Source organism: Somniosus microcephalus, chromosome 8 (genome assembly GCF_052327205.1).
Source record: "Somniosus microcephalus isolate GS21.2 chromosome 8, FLI_Smic_1.0, whole genome shotgun sequence".
Classification (NCBI taxonomy): Eukaryota; Metazoa; Chordata; class Chondrichthyes; order Squaliformes; family Somniosidae; genus Somniosus; species Somniosus microcephalus.
In genome coordinates, this window is record NC_140994.1 from 193,012,359 (window position 1) to 193,033,505 (window position 21,147).

The following is a 21,147-nucleotide window of genomic DNA, read 5'->3' on the forward strand; positions in this document are numbered from 1 at the left end:
TGTGCCTGTGCTGGCTCTTTGAAAGAGCAATCCAATTAGTCCCACTCCCCTGCCCCTTCCCAATAGCCCAGAAAATGTTTCCTTTTCAAATATTTATCCAATTCCCCTTTGAAAGTTATTATTGAATCTGCTTCCACCGCCCTTTCAGGCATTGCATTCCAGATCACAACAACTCACTGGGTAAATTTTTTCTCTCCTCATATCGCCTCTGGTTCTTTTGCCAATTACCTTAAATCTGTGTCCTCTGATTACCAATCCTTCTGCTACTGGAAACAGTTTCTCCTCATTTACCTTATCAAAACCCTTCTAGATTTTGAACACCTCTATCAAACCTCCCCTTAACCTTCTCTACTCTGAGGCAATTAAACCTCAGTTTCTCTAATCTCTCCATGTAACTGAAGTGTTTCATCCCTGGTACCATTCTAGTAAATCTCCTCTACCCCCTCTCTAAGGCCTTGACATCCTTCCTAAAGTGTGGTGCCCAGAATTTAACACAATACTCCAGCTGAGGCCTAACCAGTGTTTTATAAAGGTTTAGTATAACTTTGCTTTTGTACTCTCTGGCCTGAGTTTTTACATTGAAGAGAGTGTGGGTTCATGTGCAGGTCGGCAGTTAAAAACGCTGAAATTGACCACATCGGGAATCCGCTTTCACCCGCCGACTTCCACCTTTAACTCAGACGTGTTTCCCAGCGCGCCACAGACCCGCTTGGGAGAGGCGGGCAACATCATTGAAGTATTTAACAGCTCGTTGACAAACCCTTAAGAGGCTTTTTAACCTGAGGTTTCAGCTTTTACTGCTTGTGCATGAGAGTAACGGACTTCCTGAACCTCGCCTGTGAAGTCAAGGCGATAGCTCAGCAGCCATTGACAGCTGGAAAAAGAACATAAATACTTACACCTTACATCTGCTTCCTTGCCTAAGGGAAAGGCTCTAGCTGACACCATTTTGTGCAGAAAATTTGCTTTCAGGAGTTTGCAAGTGATTTCTGCAACCTCGGAAGCCACCCTCACTACATTGCAAGTCATTCTCGCTACATTGGAGGATTGCGCCTCTGATCTCCATTTTACCTGGCATCTAGCAGATCAGCTTGGGTGCTGCTTAGCTGTTTCAACTTGGACATCAGATTCGGACCAAGATGAGCCCCAGCACCAACAACACCAGCAGCAGCAGCCTTCACCTCACCAACCTGATGCACCACAGGAGAAAGTGGATCAGCACAGGGGTGCACCACATCGGAGGCGATACCCCCAACACAGGGTATACAGGCAGAGGATGAGCTTCATGAACATGACTGAACAGCAATGCTTCAGGAGACTCAGGCTATCGTGCCAGGTCATGGCAGACGTTTGTAGCTTGCTGGAAGAAGACCTGCTGCCAAGTGGACCCAGTGGACATGCCTTAACAGTGGCTGTCAAAGTCACCACTGCCCTCAACTTCTTCACCTCAGGCTCCTTCCAGGGATCTGCAGCAGACAATTTACAGGATCTCATAGTCGGCCACCCACAAATGTATCACCCAGGTGACCAATGCCATGTTTCAAAAATCAAGCACTTATGTACCCTTTGTTACTGATGAAGCTAGTGTGACTGAGTGGGCACTCGGCTTTGTGGCTCTAGCTGGCTTCCCACAGGTGCAGGGCGTCATCGACTGCACACATGTGGCCATCAAGGCACCCCCATATCACCCAGGAGTGTTTGTGAACCGGAAGGGCTTCCACTCCCTCAATGTGCAGCTCGTCTGCAACCATAAAAAGATTACCAGGGAGCTGTCATGACTCTTCAGTCCTGCGCCAGTCCACCCTCCCTCAGCTCTTCGTACCTCCAAACAGACTTACCAGCTGGCTACTTGGAGACAAGGGCTATCCACTGAAGACATGACTGATGACACCCTTGAAGAGGCCAGGCAATGAGGCCGAGGAGTGCTATAATGAAAGCCACATGACGACCAGATGTTTCATAGAGCAAGAAATAGGCTTGCTGAAGATGCGCTTCAGATGCCTTGACAGATCTGGTGGAGCCCTTCAGTACGCACCAGCCAGGGTCTCCAGAATGATCATCGTATGCTGCATACTGCACAACGTAGAATGGCAGCAAGGATAGGAGTTGCAAGAGAAGCAGAGTGCAGAGCCTCTTTGGAGGAAGAGGAGGAGTAGGTGGAATAGGAGGAGGAGGAGGAGGAACCTGAGATAGACATGACACCGGCAGTGGTGCATATTGCTGACCGGGAGGCCCGGGATGGCCTCATAATGGCACAATTTAGTTAAGTTGCACCAGTGCACCCATCTGGTTCCCAGATGCTGTACCAATTTCCCCCACCACCCCCCATCAACACCTCAAAGCAGTCCCAAAATGACCAAACCATTCCTGTCACACAGACACCCATTGCTCGAGGTTAAGTAATGTCTCACCATTCACTCCAACTGACAAGGCCACTTTCTAGGTAGCTGGTAAAAATTAACAAGCCGGGAAAGTGGTGCAAAGAAATAAATTTATGTGGTTCATAAATAGAACTGAAACTAACATTTCAGCAAACACCCATTTGCATACCCATGTGCATTTACAATTGTGTCATTTTTCTTTTCTGAGCGCTTCTACGAGGTGCACCCTCTGTGGCTTCAGCAGAGGTAGAGACAGGCTGCTCACTTCCCTGTTATTATTGCTGAGACACTTTTGGCGGACATCCTCTGGGTTTTGGAGCCTGAGAGGGCCCCGCCAAACATTGTTCCTCCTGCAGCTGTGCAGGGCAAACTCGGCCATTGGGATCCGAGGCAGCATGTAGGGCTCTGACTGTAAGTGTGGCAATGGGGGAGAAGTGGGAACGCTTTGAGAAGAGCACCCACTTCCATGTCTCCTCTCACCATCAGCCCTCTGATGGGCCACCCGCACTTCCCTGCTAGCAAGGAGCTGGAGAGCACCTTGCTGCACATCAGTGGGGCGATGAATGCCCAAGTTTATGTTGGAATCCCTCCTAGAGATGACTGCAATCAGAGTCTGCAAGCTGTTGTTCACAGTAAGCATAGGCTCCTTTGACTGGCGCATTAGCTGCTCCATGCAGGTGGCCATCCTTTCCATGGAAGAGCACATTGTCGCCATCGCCTGCAACATGGTGCTGCCCATATTGGAGATGGACTCCTCCATTTTCTCTACAATCGCGCATATTGCAGCTGGAAAAGCTGCCAGAGCCTCGCGCATTTGTTGCTGTTCCTTCAAGATCAACCTCTTTGTCGACTGCCTCTGAAGTTCAGCATCTGCATCCAGCTGAGCAGAGCTTGGAGCGTCCTGCACCCTCTAGCGAGCAGTCTCCACTGCTGTCCCTGTCTCCACCATCTGCTCTTGCTCACTTGTGATGTGTGACACACCAGGTGACAACACTACTCTATATCTCACAGGACCCACCGAGGTGCACCTATCTGCGCTGGTGCTGGGTGCACATGGGTCTGGTGAAAGTGCACCCTCAGAGACTGCAGCTTCCACTGAGGAGTTGCCTTCCTCCTCTGGCTGGACAGTGGGTGGGGGGGGGGGCACTTGATGGACCTGTGGGAGAGTAAAGACATGAATCAGAACTCATGATAAGAATGTTTAATGTTACCATTATGCACATCAGGATATTTCACTGACTGCTGACATCAAGTCACCATGAGAAACTGTTGTATGCCATGTGGTTGTATGAGATTTAATTCTGTCACCAGGTTGCTGGGAGGTTCCATTCTCTCCGTCTCCCACTGCCAGCAGCTTATTTCCAGTGCCTCCTCCTCTGCTGGCGTCAACGTATTGTAAACTGGAGGGTTACCTCCGGTTCTCTGACTCTCCCTGTTGTTCTGCGCTCTCTTCTCCCGCAAGGAGGGAAAGAAGAGAACTTTGAGTGAGAGTGATGAAATAAGTGTAGGGGATGGATGGACTACATCTATAGAGGGTGAGATGAGGGTGTGGCATGATATTGCCAAATGGCCTCCTTCCGTGGTGTTACTTGCTTTGATTGCATTAGGCTGAGAGTGAGTGTCAGTGGTGGATAGTCAGATGGGGATGTGAGTAGATACATAGACAGTGAGGGATGGGTGCACCTGCAAAGTAAATTGGTGTGAGGAGTGACGTGCAGGAGTAGGCTTGGGAAGGCAGAGTGATGGGGTTGGGGTGACACACACATCAGGATGTAGTTGAATGTAGCATTGTAGAAACATAGAAACATAGAAGATAGGAGCAGGAGTAGGCCATTTGGCCCCTCGAGCCTGTTCTGCCATTTAATGAGATCATGGCTGATCATCCAAATTCAGTCCCCTGTCCCTGCTTTCTCCCCATATCCCTTGATCCCTTTAGACTTAAGAAATATATCTAACTCCTTCTTGAATATATTTAATGAATTGGCCTCAACTGCCTTGTGTGGTAGAGAATTCCACAGGTTCACCACTCTCTGGGTGAAGAAATTCCTCCTCATCTCAGTCCTAAATGGCTTAGCCCTTATCCTTAGACTGTGACCCCGGGTTCTGGACTCCCCCGCCATCGGGAACATCCTTCCTGCATCTAGTCTGTCTAGTCCTGTTAGAATTTTATAAGTTTCAATGAGATCCCCTCTCATTCTTCTAAACTCTAGCGAATATAAGCCTAATCGACCCAATCTCTCCTCATACGTCATTCCTGCCATCCCAGGTATCAGTCTGGTGAATCTTCGCTGCACTCTCTCCATTGCAAGAACATCCTTCCTCAGATAAGGTGACCAAAACTGCACACAATACTCAAGGTGTGGTCTCACCAAAGCCATGTACAACTGCAGCAAGACATCCTTGCTCCTGTACTCGAATCCTCTCGCTATGAAGGCCAACATACCATTTGCCTTCTTAACTGTCTGCTGCACCTGCATGCTTACCTTCAGCGACTGGTGCGCAAGGACACCCAGGTCTCGTTGCACTTCACCTTTTCCCAATCTATTGCCATTCAGATAATCTGTCTTCCTGTTTTTGCCACCAAAGTGGATAACCTCGCATTTATCCACAATATACTGCATCTGCCCAATCACCCAACCTGTCCAAATCATACTGGAGTTTCTCTGCATCCTCCTCGCAGCACACACGCCCACCCAGCTTTGTGTCATCTGCAAACTTGGAGATATTACATCTAGTTCCCTCGCCTAGATCATTTATATATATTATGAATAGCTGGGGTCCTAGCACTGATCCCTGCGGTATCCCACTAGTCACTGCCTGCCACACAGAAAAAGACCCGTTTATTCCAACTCTTTGCTTCCTGTCTGGCAACCAGTTCTCTGTCCAAGTCAGCACCTTACCCGCAATCCCATGTGCTTTAACTTTACATGCTGTCGAAATCTCGACTCCGAGTAAGACTCTAACACACAAGCAGTACCGTCAGATTGTTAGTTTGTGTTACTTGTGCACAAGGGGAGAGTGCCTAGTCAAGGGCTAGGCTAGCAACTCTGAAAATCATCAGTAATCGCAGCATATTTATACACTTAAGTAAACAAGTTCTCAGCAATGTTATTCTTATCTAATTAACCACTTTAACAGTGTTATCCAATCAACACTCGTCTTTGCCTAGTAACAGCTACCATCTCCTTTATAGGGACTAGCCTTTTCTCGACCCTTACTCATTGTTGTGTCTGGTTTCGGTTATCACATCCTCATTGTTGTTACAGCTGCTGACAGCTTGTCTGGTATTAGTTGCTGAGGTAAGCTCTAATTCTAAGTTGACCGAATATAATATCCCAGCAAGCCTTGCAATCTATAGTTGCCCCTTTTTCTATATTTCCTCAATGCTAATCTCTTATGCTGGACCTTATCGAAAGGCTTCTGAAAGTCCAAATACACCACATCCACTGGTTCTCCCTTATCTATTCCACCAGTTACATCCTCAAAAAATTTCAGTAGATTAGTCAAGCATGATTTACCTTTTGTAAATTCATGTTGACTTTGTCCGATCCTGTCACTGTTTTCTAAGTGCTCTGCTATTACATCTTTTATAATGGAATCTAGCATTTTCTCCACTACCGATGTCAGGCTTACCGGTCTATAATTCCCCGTTTTTTCTCTACCACCTTTTTTGAATAGTGGGGTTACATTAGCTACCCTCCAATCCATGGGAACTGTTCCAGAGTCTATAGAATTTTGGAAGCTGACCAGCAATGCATCTACTATTTCTAGGGTCACTTCCTTAAGTACCCTAGGATGTAGATTATCAGACCCTGGGGATTTATCGGCCTTCTGTCCCGTCAATTTCCCTAACACCATTTCCCTACAAATACTGATCTCTTTCAGTCCCTCCCTCTCATTAGACCCTATGTTACCCGACATCTCTGGGAGGTTATTTGTGTCCTCCTTTGTGAAGACAGAACCACAGTATGTATTTAATTGGTCTGCCATTTCTTTGTTCCCCATTATAAATTCCCCTGATTCTCCTGATACTCCTTGTACTCACCTTTCCTGACCTCATGAGGTCATTAAATCTCTTCCTACACTGCATCCAGGAGCAGCTCACAACACCCCTGCTGCTCACTTTGTGGACGATCTCCAGCCATGCCCACTTTGTTTCACTGGCTGGCCTCTTTCTGCCATCACCAGGGAAGAGGACCTTTTTCCATGCTCTCACTCTCTGGAGGGACCTACGCTTGACTTCACCAATCTTTTTCTCTTCACATATCTATAGAAGCTTTTACAGTCAGTTTGTATGTTCCCTGAAAGCTTACTCTCATACTCTATTTTCCCTTTCTTAATTAATCCCTTTGTCCTCCTTTGTTGAATCCTAAACTGCTCCCAATCCTCAGGTTTGCTGCTTTTTCTGGCCAATTTATATATCCTCTCCTTGGATCTTATGCTATCCCTAATTTCCCTTGTTAGCCACGGTTGAGTCACCTTTTTTGTTTTAATTTTATGCCAAACAGGGATGAATAAATTCTGTAGTTTATTCATGCGATCTTTAAATGTTTGCCATTGCCTATCCACCGTGAACCCTTTAAGTAACGTTCCCCAATCCATCCTAGCCAACTCACGCCTCATACCATCGTAGTTTCCTTTATTTAAATTCAGGACCCTAGTCTCTGAGTCAACTACTTCACTCTCCATCTTAATGAAGAATTCAGTCATATTATGATCGCTCTGCCCCAAGGAGCCTCGCACAACAAGATTGCTAATTAATCCTTTCTCATTACATAATACCCAGTCTAAGATGGCCTGATCTCTACTTGGTTCCTCGACATATTGGTCCAGGAAACCATCCCGTATACACTCCAGGAATTCCTCCTCCACAGTATTGTTACTAATTTGGTTAGCCCAATCTATATGTAGATTAAAGTCACCCATGATAACTGCTGTGCCCTTATTCCTCGCATCTCTAATTTCCCGTTTAATGCCATCCCCAACCTCAACATTACTGTTTGGGGTCTGTATACAACTCCCACTAATGTTTTCTGCCCCTTGGTATTTCTCAGCTCTACCCATACAGACCCAAGAAGAGAGAAGAAGAAGAAGAGAAGAATCTCCTCTTTAACCAGCAATGCTACCTCACCCCCTTTTCCTTTTTGCCTGTCTTTCCGAAATATTGAATACCCCTGGATGTTGAGTTCCCAGCCTTGGTCACCCTGGAGCCATGTCTCCGTAATCCTAATTATATCATATCCGTTTACATCTATTTGCGCAGCTAATTCATCCGCCTTATTACGAATGCTCCTCGCATTAAGACACAAAGCCTTCAGGCTTGTTTTTTTTAACACTCTTAGACCTTTTAGAATTATTATTTACTGTGGCCATGTTTGATTTAAACCCTTGATTTCTCTGATTGCCAATTCTGCTTTTCTCCTTCCTGTCTTTTGCTTCTATCCTTGCTTCCCTTTCCTCTGTCTCCCTGCACAGGTTCCCAACCCCTGCCATTTTAGTTTAAACCCTCCCCAGCAGCACTAGCAAACACTCCCCCTAGGACATTGGTCCCGGTCCTGCCCAGGAATCTTCCTGTTGCTCCAGTTTTTCCGTAATGCTTTTATGCCAACATTTATTATGGGAATTCTCAAGCTAACTTTGCCAACAATGTGCTGTCATGGTTGAAGCCTCAATCCAGTATATGACATTGTGGCATTCTGCTGTCCCAGCAGTAAGTTTTAGTATCAACCCCTGTGAATCTCCTCCATCCTGCAACAGTCTCTCCTTTTGGAAGATTTTATAACATCATATCCTTTGACTTTTCCCCTTTTCATTTTTATCTGAAACTCCAAACTTAACCTTGGTGCTGTTCTTCAAGAACTGTGGCCAATGCCACAAGGGAATTACTAGCATTTTATAATGCTGCCCAGGAGCTCCTCAGGGCAGCATCCTAGGCCCAACCATCTTTAGCTGCTTCATCAATGACCTTCCCTCCATCATAAGGTCAGAAGTGGGGATATTCGCTGATGATTGCACAGCATTCGCAACTCCTCAGATAATGAAGCAGTCCATGCTCGCATGCAGCAAGACCTGGACAGCATTCAGGCTTATGCTGATAAGTGGCAGGTAACATTCATGCCACACAAGTGCCAGGCAATGACCATCTCTAACAAGAGAGAGTCAGTCAAGCCACCTCCCCTTAACATTCAATGGGATTACTGTTGTGTATGTAATATGTATGTTACTTTAAACCTATGGCCAGGGCGGCACTGCTTTGTAGGGCATAGTGATACCATAGTACCACTCCTGGCCATAGGGGTATAAATAGTACTGTGGGTACTGATCCCCCCTCAGTTCCCACCTGTTGGTATTAAGTAAAGACCTACGTTGAATCTGCCACGCTGTCTCTTCATTATTGGATTAAGTATAGACACATACTTTACACTGGCGACGAGTAAGGTTCGAACTCACCAGTACACGGTGCAACAAAGGAATGGCAGCAGTACGGAGAGAGAAGGAGAGAGGCTTCTTACCAGCCAGCCTGCAGAGTCCAGCATTGACCAAAGGAAACCGCCCAGCGCTCCAGGTTCGGGAGGAGCAGTAGCGACAGAGAGAGAGAGAGAGGGTTCCAACAGAAGCTGCAGCAGCTGAGAGAAGAGGCTGAACGGGCGCTCCAGCCACGGGGCAAAAGTCCACCCAGGGCCAGGTAAACTGAAATCCTTCCCGGGGAACGGGAGCTGCAAGGGCCAGAACGGGCAGGCGATCTGGGGAACAAACGGAGCCACGAGGACTAGCAAGCCACGAGAGAGGAAGGTCATTGTTAATAGCGGCGGTGGCAATAACGGGAGCTGCAAGGGCCAAAAATAACGACGCTGGAAAGAGGTCATTAGCAGCAGCAGGAGAAAAGGCGGGAAAAACGCCATCTAGTGGACAAAAGGGAAAAGTTTTTCTCTTCAGTTTAAAATAAAAAAATTTAAAAAAACGCCATCTAGTGGACAAAGGCGGGAAAAGCTCTTCAGTTTAAAATGTCTAAAGGTTGGTTGTCAGAATTTGTTGAGGACACAGAAGAGTGGGATGCCTATGTCGAAAGGCATGAACTTTATTGCATAGTACACAAGGTGAAAGATGACGAAAAGGCAGCAACCTTATTAAATTTTATGGGGGCAAAAACATACGGTCTGCTGAGGAATCTTCTTACTCCAGAAAAGCCAGCAGACAAAACGTATGCCCAAATTGTTGATACGTTAAGGAAACATTTAAACCCTAAGCCACCATTTATAGCGGAAAGGTACCGCTTCTACAGACGCGACCAAAGGAATGATGAGTCGCAGGCAGCCTATTTGGCTGAGCTCAGAAGGTTGTCCAAACATTGCCAGTTTGGAGCCTTTTTGGTGGACGCGATCAGAGACAGATTTGTCTGTGGCATGTTAAATGAGAGTACACGAAAACGGTTGCTAGCCAAGAAACAGCTCAGCCTAGATCAGGCGATTGAAATAGCATCGTACCATGAAGCAGCAGCACAGGGTGCTGCTCAAATGCAACAAAACACAACCTGCTATGACACCCATGAGGTGACATTTCACAAAGGTAAATGCTACCGTAGTGGCAAAACCGCCCACGACCAAAGTAATTGTTGGTTTCATGATAAAATATGCCGGCAGTGTGGGAAAAAGGGGCATATAGCGAAAGTTTGTCGGTCGGGTACGAAACCCAATAGTGGGGGCAGTCCGAGCAGTACCAAGGCAAGGACAAAAATACATAAGATGTCTGACAGTAGCTCAGATGAGTCACAGGAAGGCACAAAAGCAGAGCCTAAAGGTCTGGGATGTCTCAAGTTATATGGTGTAGACAAAACGGAGGGCCACAACACAATGTGGGTTAAAATGAAGGTAGCAGGCATCGAAGTTAATAGGGCTGAACCCGTGTCCAGCTCCATATCAGTAATTAATGAACAAGATTATAACAGGCTGTTCAAACGCATTCCCTTAAAGGATACGGAAATTAAATTAAAAACATATACGGGACAAAAAGTTTACCCGAAGGGAAAAATGCAAGTAACAGTTAAATACAACGGCAGAAAAGTGCCAGGACTTTATTTATACATCCTACCAAACGGTGGACCACCACTTTTGGGTAGGGAATGGATAAGAAAAATCCATTTCGACTGGAAGTCGATACATGAGTTAAAAGTAGAGACCACCAAGGATGATACAACCATTACAAGCAGGCTGTCGAAAATATTGGCAAAAACGCCAGAGGTGTTCCAACAAGGGCTGGGGACCTTAAAGGACATTAGAGCAAAAATAACTATTGCTCAAGACGCAAACCCCAAGTTTTGTAAGGCCAGACCGGTGCCTTACGCCATTCGGCCAGCTGTGGAAGCAGAACTGGATGCCTTAGAGAGTGCAGGTGTCCTTACAAAGATTGAGTGGAGTGAGTGGGCCACGCCCATCGTCCCAGTTATAAAGAAATCTGCAAATAACACACCAGGGGAACCAAAGAAGGTTCGCATTTGCGGGGATTTTAAGATAACTATTAACCCAGTCCTGCACACGGTACAGGATAGAGGACATATTCGCATCGTTAGCTGGGGGTAGACACTTTACGAAGATTGACCTTTGTCAAGCTTATTTACAGATGGAGGTGGAACAGGACTCGAAAAAGCTCCTAACGATTAACACACACAAGGGATTGTACCAGTACAATCGCCTGGTATTTGGTGTGGCGTCCGCCCCAGCAATATGGCAGAGGACCATGGAACAGGTCTTACAGGGCATTCCAGGAACGCAATGCTACCTGGATGACATCCTGGTGACAGGACAAATGGATAACGACCACCTCGCTAACCTGGAGCGAGTACTTCTGCGGTTACAACAATACGGACTCAGGGCGAACAAGCAGAAATGTGAGTTTTTCCAGGAACGTATCTCATACTGTGGTCACATTATAGACAAGGAAGGCCTGCATAAGTCCCCGGAAAAGATCGAGGCAGTAGTGAAGGCCCCGCCCCCTGAGAATGTATCTCAGTTACGATCATTCTTATGCCTTATAAACTATTACCATAAGTTCCTCCCGAACTTATCGTCCATTTTACATGCACTAAATTCATTGCTGCAAAGGGGAGTCTCCTGGAATTGGGACGAAGCGTGTAAGGCTGCTTTTAAAAAGGGTAAACAACTCATTACATCAAAGGAAGTGCTCGCACACTTTGACCCAAAAACGCCAATGAGGTTGGCATGTGACGCCTCCCCATATGGTATAGGGGCAGTGTTGTCACACAAATTTCCCAATGGGATGGAGAGGCCAATAGCATTTGCCTCAAGGTCGTTAACTACAGCCGAAAGAAACTATGCGCAAACCGACAGTGAGGCCCTCAGTCTGGTGTGGGGTGTAAAAAATTCCACCACTACCTACATGGGCAACGTTTCACACTACTGACGGATCATCAACTGTTGGTGTCGATATTTAATCCAACAAAAGGGGTACCCCTGATGACGGCCCAAAGGCTACAGAGATGGTCACTGTTCTTAGGCGCACACCAGTACCTTATCGAATATAAGGGTACCAAACAGCATGGCAATGCGGATGGCCTGTCGCGGCTACCATTGCCTGCCGAGATCGAAGAGATAGTACAGGACCCCGTGGAAATATATCATACGGCTGTTATGGAACACTTGCCCATCACCAGCCAATGTATCGAGCGGGAAACACAGAACGACCCGACACTGGCAAGGGTTTACGAATTGACCGTGAAAGGCTGGCCGGCGCAGGGTGACGCATCATTGCCGGCGTTTTCGGCAAGGAAGGACCAGTTGTCCGTCTGCCGGGGCACATTTATGTGCGGAGCCAGGGTGGTGGTCCCTCAAAAATTACAACATAAAGTGTTGCGGGACTTACACGAAGGTCATCTGGGGGTGTCAAAATGAAAAGCCTCGCCAGAGCCTACGTCTGGTGGCCCGGCATTGACCGGGACATCGAGGAAGTAGCAAAAGCGTGCCAAGGGTGCCAGATGGTACAGAACGTACCACCCCAAGCCCCACTACATCCGTGGGAGTGGCCCTCAACGCCGTGGCAAAGGATCCACGTGGACTTCGCTGGGCCCTTCCTGGATGCGATGTTCCTTATTGTAGTGGACGCCCACTCAAAATGGCCGGAGGTCATAAAGATGTCATCAACGGCAGCCGAAAAGACGGTCGCAGTCTTAAGGACCATTTTTGCCCGAAACGGGGTGCCCGAGCAAGTCTGTTCGGACAATGGGCCACAATTTGTGGCAGAAGAATTTCAAGCATTCCTAAAAAGGAATGGAGTGCGACATTATACGTCCGCACCATACCATCCGTCTACAAATGGGCTGGCAGAGCACTTTGTACAGACTTTTAAAAAGGCCATCAAGGCGATGGGGGTGGAAAGGTTGCCACTACAACACAAGGTGGACAATTTCCTATTCGCGCACCGTAATGCTGCACATACGGTGACCAACCAGGCCCCCGCCGTCATGTTCTTTAATAGAAGGTTAAGGTCTCGCCTTGAATTGCTCAGACCAAACATCCGGAGAGATGTGGAAAACCGAGTATTTCGTAGGGCTCCTGACAGACAGACACGGAGCTTCGAGGTGGGGCAGCAAGTGTTGGCCCGTGATTATAGAAATGAAAAGTGGCGGTCTGGTACGATAAAGGCCCGCCAGGGACCTTTGATGTACACAGTGGATACAGGGGACGGCATAATCAGACGACATGCTGATCAACTTGTGGAGTCCAGAAACCCAACTGATTCACTACCTCAAACGTCTCAGCACATTGCTACAGCGGAATCACGGCCCAGCTCGTCGTTACAGAGGTCTCAGGATTGCGAGGAGTTCAGCACTCCAGTGATCTCCATGGCACAGGATGTGCCATCAGACACCGACGACTCCAGCGATGAAGTGGTGACGGAAGTACCGCCGCCTACACCGAGACTGACTAGAGAAAGACGTTATCCTAGTCGAGACAGGAGGCCTCCTCAGAGACTGAATCTATAACATGTTTCTTTTTATATATATATATAGGTAGACAACTCTGATGTAAATATGTTATGTATATTGCGTTACCAAATGTTATTAGCCCTAGTTATGGTGCATCTGTTGACTTAATTGCACGGGTACATTTTAATTAAAAGGGGAGGAATGTTGTGTATGTAATATGTATGTTACTTTAAACCTATGGCCAGGGCGGCACTACTTTGTAGGGCGTAGTGATACCATAGTACCACTCCTGGCCATAGTTGTATAAATAGTACTGTGGGTACTGATCTCCCCTCAGTTCCCACCTGTTGGTATTAAGTAAAGACCTACGTTGAATCTTCCACGCTGTCTCTTCATTATTGGATTAAGTATAGACACATACTTTACAATTACCATCATCGAATCTCCCACCATCAACATCCTGGGGGTCACCATTGACCAGAAATGTAACTGGACCAGCCACATAAATACTGTGGCTACAAAAGCAGGTCAGAGGCTGGGTATTCTGTGCGAGTGATTCACCTCCTGGCTCCCTAAAGCCTTTCCACCATCTACAAGGCACAAGTGAGGAGTTTGATGGAATACTCTCCACTTGCCTGGAACGAGTGCAGCTCCAACAACACTCAAGAAGCTCGACACCATCCAGGACAAAGCAGCCTGCTTGATTGGCACCCCATCCACCACCGTAAACATTCACTCCCTCCACCACTGGCGTACTGTGGTTGCAGTGTGTACCATCTACAAGATGCACATCAGCAACTTGAAAAGGCTTCTTTGTCAGCACCTTCCAAACCAGCGACCTCTACCACCTAGAAGGACAAGGGCAGCAGGCGCATGGGAACACCACCACCTGCATGTTCCCCTCCAAGTCACACACCATCCTGACTTGGAAACATATCACTGTTCCTTCATCGTCGCTGGGTCAAAATCCTAGAACTCTCTCCCTAACAGCACTGTGGGAGTACCTTCACCACACAGACTGTAACGGCTCACCACCACCTTCTCAAGGGCAATTAGGAACGGGCAATAAATGCTGAGTTTGCCAACGACTCCCACGAATAAATAAATAAATTTATGTTGGTTAATTTATGCAGCCTAACGCCACTTTCTGTAATCTTCTGCTTCTTGACATTCCCCCACTTTCATACTCACTGGGTACTAAATATAATCCCTTAATTGTGTGCTCCATTTGGGGTTAGGCTCTTGTCGAGCATAAACACTGACATGGACTGGTTGCGCTGAATGGTCTGTTTCTGTGCTGTATATTCTATGTAATTCTAGTTTCTTATGAGGACATAGCATGCCTCTTCCCAAGTATCAACAACTCTAGCCTCTGTGTGCCATTAGCTTTTCAACATAGTGAAATTCTGATGTCTCCTACTGCTTCCCCTTCAGTTAAACACTCGGTGTTATCCAATTTCTCTCCTGTTACTCAGATCAGAGTTTAATTGTTCCCAGGGGCTCAGAGCTGTGCTTCAGAGTTTACTTGCTGGAGATTGGAATGGAAAGGAGGGCTCAATTATATAATCACAAACACAGATCAAAGCATCACTTACCACTGACTAGCTCTCCCTTATCAGCCCTGACCTGACTACATAGTGTAAGGGAAATAGTAAATTATAGTCCTGGCTTCTAACCTTCAGGAACATTATTCAAAGGTACTGAATGAAAAGAAGCTGGGAAAAAACCTCTCTGGTCATGTGGAGGAAAGGAGAAAGAGTACAAGAACAGGCAAGGTTTCTATTGTCGCGAAGAGCACTTGCAGCAGAGAGGATTCCAAGCCTCAGTCCTAACATACAGGGAATAGAGGCATACAAGGAGGAAGTGGCCATTTGGTATCTGCTTGTGCTGATGGGAAAAGACTGAGGGCTACAAATTTGGGTTTTTAACGCCACCCGTTACTGGCATAATATGGCAAAACATGGCGGCCGCCGCTCTTCCGCCAACAGGTGGCGGGGTCTCACGGTAGCCGCCATTTTGCCAGCACTGCTGATAAAAGTGCTGGCCCTGGAAATGTAAATGGGGAAAGGGTGACGTCTGCAAACTGACGTAACATATCCTCGGCGAACTTGGGCCTTAGCGTTGTGTTCAGCACTGGGTCCTAAACTCACCATGAAAACCTAGCATTCAGCAGACTGACAGGCACTGTCAGCACCTCTTAAAGGGAAACTTTCAGGTAAGTTTGCATTTAAGCTTTTGCACTGGATTTTTTTGATTTTATTGAAGTAGTGGCTTGATGCAATACATGTTAAAAGATTTTAAGTGTGCAGGGACTGCTGCTTGATGCTTGCAAAGCCTCGGCTGGTAAAGGAAGGCCTCTGGGAAAATAGAAAATGCTGCAAATACTCAGCAGGTCAGGCAACACCCGTGGAGAGAGTTCACATCTCAGGTCAAGATGCTGCCTGACCTGCTGAGTATTTCCAGCATTATGCTTTTATTCCAGATTTACGGCATCAGCTCACAGAGGGAAGAGGAAGAAGCAGAAGAGGAAGAAACAGAAGGAAGGGTGCAACCCAGACAGCCTGTTTCTGGCCAGGATATCCAGGATGGAATCATCTGCCTGAGGTACCAATGACCACACCTCCAATTCCCCTTTCAAAATCTGTCCCACACCTTACCTTCCCTCTCTTATTGACCATCACAGTGTCCTCTTAGCCACAATGCCGAAATAAAAGCCACCACAAAGCAAACTTTCCAATCCACCTATATATGTCTATCCATGCAACATGACATCAAGAAATCAACTCATCACCCTTATGCATTCCCTTAGTGACTGTCTTGTGTGTGCCTTTGCCTATCCTATTCATGCAGTGCTACCCTAGTGGCTGCAGCATGTCTTGTGGAAGGCTACTGACTTTCAGTGGGGGACACTGCAAATGGCCTTACTGGTCAGCCTTGAGGAGCTGGTGGCTGGGAGCGTGAAATTGAGTGATGTTTCTTCTTAACTCTCCTCTCCCTCTTCTTGGCCAACCACTGGCTGGGCAGGCTGCATTTCTTGGGTGTGTGAAATGAGGAAGGCACAAGGGTGCAGTTGTGGTGAGGGTATGGCGGGAAAGCAAGAGGAGCATGCCAGAAGGAGGATAACTTATGGGGATACCAGCATCTTGTATCCTTTCAGCCCCGCTGCTGGCCAAGGGCTCAGCCATGCCCCTGCCAAGAATGGTCAGCACCGTCTCCTCCAAGGGCATAAGGTGAAGCTAGGAATGAGAAATGTGCCTTGTGTTTGGTACAGATTGTTGGTAGGTGAGTGATTGGGGGAGGGGGGATCGTGCATTGAGCAGTGTGTGAGGCTAGTGATGCAGTTGGTAGGTGACGTCTTTTGAAGATGCATTTACTGACCTTGACCACTGGTCTGAGGTCATGAAGCTTCTTTGGGTACTGGAGCCAGGTGGTGGGGGGCGACACTGCTGGCAGTGATGGCCTCGGTGATCTCGTCCACATCGTTCTTTCTGGAGGGCCTCCTGGCCCATGTGGGTAGAGGGCCTCTCTTGCAGTGTTGGCCCCCTGCACAAAGCTGGAGTGCGAGACACTGGGTGCCCATTCCCTGGCATGCTAAGCCATTTGTGTTCGTGCAAAAGCACTTATCCCATTTTTTTAGGTGTGGAAGGGAATTCAGCTTTAAGAGCTGGAGACTCCCATTTGGGAATTCCTTTTAATGTTAATATTTTTTTCAGAAAGCAGTTGAGCTGTAAGGGCTGAAAACTGCGTATTTTTATATCATTTTTATTTTTATAATTTCAGAAGGCATTGCCCTTTTAAGATCCCACAATGCTTTGCAAAATCACAGCTTCACTTTCAGAGGCTGTTTGAAGCTGCTTGTGGATGCTATATTGGGGCTGTAGTGTATGTACCTTTAAGGGGAGAACTACTTTTTACAGCTCCTGTATACTGTAGTACTGGCAGTGACCACACCTGTATATAACCCTGAGTAGGGATCTGTACTGCTTAGTTTTAGAGCAACCCTCATCCAGTAAACACCTGTTGATTGTTATCTACAGCCTCTGTCGATTATTTGAAGGACACACTACCTAAAGATATCCAGATTTAACATTGGCGACGAGTCATTTCGAACCTACCTGCAACTCTGAAGAAGAAGGCCGATTCCACCAGTGCGGGCGTCGACCATCCAGGGAGAACTTGAGCATCACAGAGGAGGCTGTAGAGAGCTGGGCTTGGTTCTCCAGCCGCGACGATCCAGCGCAGCGGGCTGGCAGCAGGTACGGCGCAGGCCAGCGGGAGCCGACCGACGGCACAGAAAAAGGCCGAGCAGCATCGACGGGTAAGAGAGAGGGTAAAGCGCACAGGGCGCAGCTGGGGTTGAAGACCGAGCGGTGTCAATGAGAGAGGCGCGCAGGAAAACGCGCAGAGTGCGGCCGGTGTTCAAGGGCTGAGCAGCGTCCGCGGGGGAAGAAAAGAAGGGAGAGCGCGGGAAGACGCCATTTTTGAGCCGCAGTGGAGAAGAAGGGAGCGCGCGGGAGACGCCATTTTGAGCCAGTGGAGAAGAAGGGAGAGCGCGGGAAGAAAGGAAAGTGCGGGAGACGCCATTTTGAGCCAGTCTAACCACACCCAGGGATGCCGAAGCGTGGCAGTGTCACCGCGTTCGACAATGAAGTCGAAGATTGGACGACATATATAGAACGCATAGAAGTGTACTGCAAGGCGAATGAAGTGCTAGATGCCAGGAAAGCACTGGTATTGTTGAATTCCATGGGTGCAAAAACGTACGGCTTACTGCGAAACCTAGTAACCCCAGAGAAGCCAGTGGAAAAGGATTTTGAAAGCATAGTGGCAACCCTACAGGACCACTTAAACCCCACACTGCTGCTGATAACAGAAAGATTTAAGTTCCACAAAAGGAACCAGCATAAAGACGAAAGGAATGCTGAGTATTTAACGGAACTGCGCAAGCTATCGAAACACTGCCAGTTTGGAACGGGACTAGCAGGTACTTTAAGGGACAAGCTTGTGTGTGGGCTTCAAAGTGAAGGAACCCAGAAACGGCTTCTATCAGAAAAGGATCTTACGCTGGACAAGGCTTTCAACATGGCAGTATCACACGAAGCAGCCGCACGGGGCGCTGCAGAGATACAACGGAGACTGCAAGAATATGGCACAAATGAAATGTCATATGGAGCAGTGAAGTGTTATCGCTGCGGCAGAACAACACACGACCATAAGGATTGTTGGTTCAAGGGCCAAGTGTGCAGACAGTGTGGAAAAGTAGGACACATAACAAGAGTCTGCAGGTCGGGGCAGAAAACCAGCAGCAAGAAATCTCCACAGGAGAAGTACAAAAAGGTACATAAGGTGACGGAGAATAGTTCAGACGAACAGAAAAGTGATACAGACTCCGGAAGCAAGGAGCTGGGTTGTCTGAAACTACATAATGTAATCAAAATGGAGGATCACCAAACTATCTGGGTCACGCTCAAGATAGATGGAGTCCAAGTGAAAATGGAATTGGACACAGGATCAGCCCTAACAGTCATAAACCGAAGGGACTACAAGCGGCTATTCTCACATATACCCTTGAGAGATACAGAGATTGTCTTGAAGACGTACACGGGGCAAAAAGTCTACCCCAAAGGAAAAATAAGGGTGAACGTGATATACAACGGCAAGGAAACACCAAAAATGGACCTATATGTATTGCCAGATGGAGGACCATCACTACTAGGACGTGAATGGATCCGGAAGATACAGTTAGATTGGCATGCCATACAAGCACTGACGGTAGATGCCAAAAAGGATGATGACGTCACACCTGGACGACAGTCAAAAATGCTAACTGACGCACAAGAAGTGTTCCAGGAGGGACTCGGAACACTAAAAGGCATAACAGCGACGATCAAAATAGAGGAAAATGCAAGCCCAAATTTTTTTAAGGCCAAACCGCCCAGCCGTCGAAGCAGAGCTGGAAGGTTTGGAACGTTCTGAAGTACTGTCCAAAGTGGACTGGAGCGAGTAGGCTACACCCATCGTTCCTGTACTGAAGAGGTCGTTGAGTAATACGCCTGGGGAACCAAAGAAGATTCGCATCTGTGGGGACTTTAAGGTGACAGTGAACCCAGTCCTTCACACGGTACAATATCCGCTTCCGTAGATTGAAGATATTTTCGCCTCGCTATCTGGAGGAAAACGCTTCACTAAGATTGATCTGGCCCAGGCGTACCTGCAAATGGAGGTAGAAGAAGCCTCGAAACAGTACCTCACGATCAACACTCATAAAGGTCTCTACCAATACAACCGGCTGGTGTTCGGGGTAGCATCAGCTCCGGCTATTTGGCAAAGGGCAATGGATCAAGTCCTGCAAGGGATTCCAGGGACCCAGTGTTATTTGGATGACATCCTGGCCACGGGCGAAAATGACAGTGATCACCTCGCCAACCTGGAGCAGGTGCTCACTAGATTGAAGGAATATGGGCTCCGAGCTAATCGCCACAAATGCGAGTTTTTCCAGAAGCAGATCTCGTATTGTGGCCACGTTATTGATGAAGAGGGGTTACATAAGTCCCCTGAAAAGATTGAGGCAGTAGTCAAGGCTCCAGTACCGGAAAATGTGTCACAACTGAGGTCGTTCCTCGGGCTGGTGAACTACTACCATAAGTTCTTGTCGAATTTGTCTACAGTACTACACCCACTGAACACCCTACTGCAAACGGGGGTACCATGGAAGTGGAATGACGAATGTAAACGAGCTTTCCAGAAGTGCAAAGAATTGATCACATCAAAAGAGGTGTTGGCTCATTTCAACCCAGCACTACCAATTCGGTTGGCGTGTGATGCATCACCCTATGGTATTGGAGCGGTGCTGTCGCACAAATTCCCGGATGGCTCGGCGAGGCCAGTAGCCTTTGCGTCTCGGTCACTAACCTCAGCTGAGCGTAACTATGCCCAGATCGACAGGGAGGCCTTCAGCCTAGTGTGGGGAGTGAAAAAGTTCAACCACTATCTGCACGGGCAGAAGTTCACCTTGCTGACCGACCACCAACCACTTGTCTCCATCTTTAATCCAAAGAAGGGCGTTCCGGTGATGACTGCGCAACGGCTACAAAGATAGTCCCTTTTTCTAGGGGCGAACCATTATGAAATAGAGTATAAGGGCACGAAACAGCATGGAAATGCTGATGGGCTATCACGCCTGCCTCTGCCTACTGCGGAGGAAGCACCAGCAGTGGACCCTGTCGAAATATTTTATTCGACTATAATTGAACGCTTGCCAGTAACTAACGTGGATATAGAGAAGGAGACCCGAAATGACCCGACACTGTCTCGGGTATATGACTTGACAGTGAAGGGATGGCCAACACATGGCGACTCACTGTTGCCAGAAGAGAACAGCTGTCAGTATGCCAGGGGACCTTGATGTGTGGATCCCGAATGGTAATTCCACCCAAGTTAAGGGAGCGAGTGCTCAATGAGCTTCATGAAGGCCATCTGGGAGGGGTGAAAATGAAAAGCCTTGCTAGGGCTTATGTGTGGTGGCCGGGGACCGATCAGCAAATCGAGGACCTGACAAAGAGCTGCTCAGGATGCCAGAAGGTCCAAAATGGTCCACCACGTGCCCCTCTACACCCATGGGAGTGGCCCTCCTCTCCATGGCAACGGGTGCATATTGATTTTGCTGGTCCATTCATGGACTCAATGTTTTTAATAGCCATGGATGCGCACTCGAAATGGCCTGAGGTGATCAAAATGTCCTCCACCACCACGGAGAAAACGATTGCAGTCCTACGGACCATATTTGCCAGGAACGGCTTGCCAGAGCAGATTTGCTCTGATAACGGA